Below are 718 nucleotides of genomic sequence, written 5' to 3'. Positions count from 1 at the left end.
ACATTAGAATCATCCCTACCTCCTGAGATGGCTGAAGAACAACCCAAACTCTTGAGGGAGTACTTTACTTCCATCATTTACACTTCCCCATCTTGCATTCGATTACCTGAAGTAGCAGCGGTACAATATGAAATAAAGTCTAGTGTGATCCAAATGCTTCCATCTTTTTATGGACTCACCAATGAAGACCCATATAAACACCTAGATGAATTCCTTGAGATTTGCACCACTGTCAAGATTCAGAATTTCACTGATGATGCTCTGAAACTTAGGTTATTCCCCTTCTCCCTTAAAGATAGAGCCAAACAATGGCTGAATTCTTTAGAAGCTAACTCAATTCGTTCTTGGGATCAAATGCAACAAGAATTTCTTAAAAAATACTTTCCCATAGGAAGAACGAACCAGTTTAGACGTGCCATTACAAGCTTCTCCCAAACTGAGGGAGAAGAATTTCATGAAACTTGGGAGAAATTTAGGGACCTAATCCGTAAATGCCCACATCATCAAATACCTAAGTGGCAGCTAGTGCAATGCTTCTATGACAGATTGACTGAACGAAACCATCAGATGATTGATGCCGCATGTGGGGGGACATTCATGCTTCAAAATGAGCATGAAGCATGGAAATTATTTGAAAATCTAAATGAAATCTCTCTCCACCATGCTTCATGTTCTCGTCAAGCACCCCCGAGTTCTCAAAGAAAAGGGACCATTTGTG

At 40.3% G+C, this 718-nt stretch overlaps 1 non-coding gene across 1 annotated transcript; it reads right to left on the bottom strand.

Moving 5' to 3' along the window:
* Positions 1-403: 403 nt before the first annotated feature.
* LOC120106744 (small nucleolar RNA R71) lies at positions 404-509 on the bottom strand. Its single transcript, XR_005508795.1, has one exon. It is a non-coding gene; the product is annotated as a small nucleolar RNA R71 (small nucleolar RNA).
* Positions 510-718: the final 209 nt, after the last annotated feature.

This window comes from Phoenix dactylifera, chromosome 9 (genome assembly GCF_051530095.1).
Source record: "Phoenix dactylifera cultivar Ajwa chromosome 9, Ajwa_hap1_PhDact_Kaust_v1.1, whole genome shotgun sequence".
Taxonomy (NCBI): Eukaryota; Viridiplantae; Streptophyta; class Magnoliopsida; order Arecales; family Arecaceae; genus Phoenix; species Phoenix dactylifera.
The sequence above is the reverse complement of the archived record's forward strand: the minus strand, read 5'-3'. Positions and strand labels throughout refer to the sequence as shown.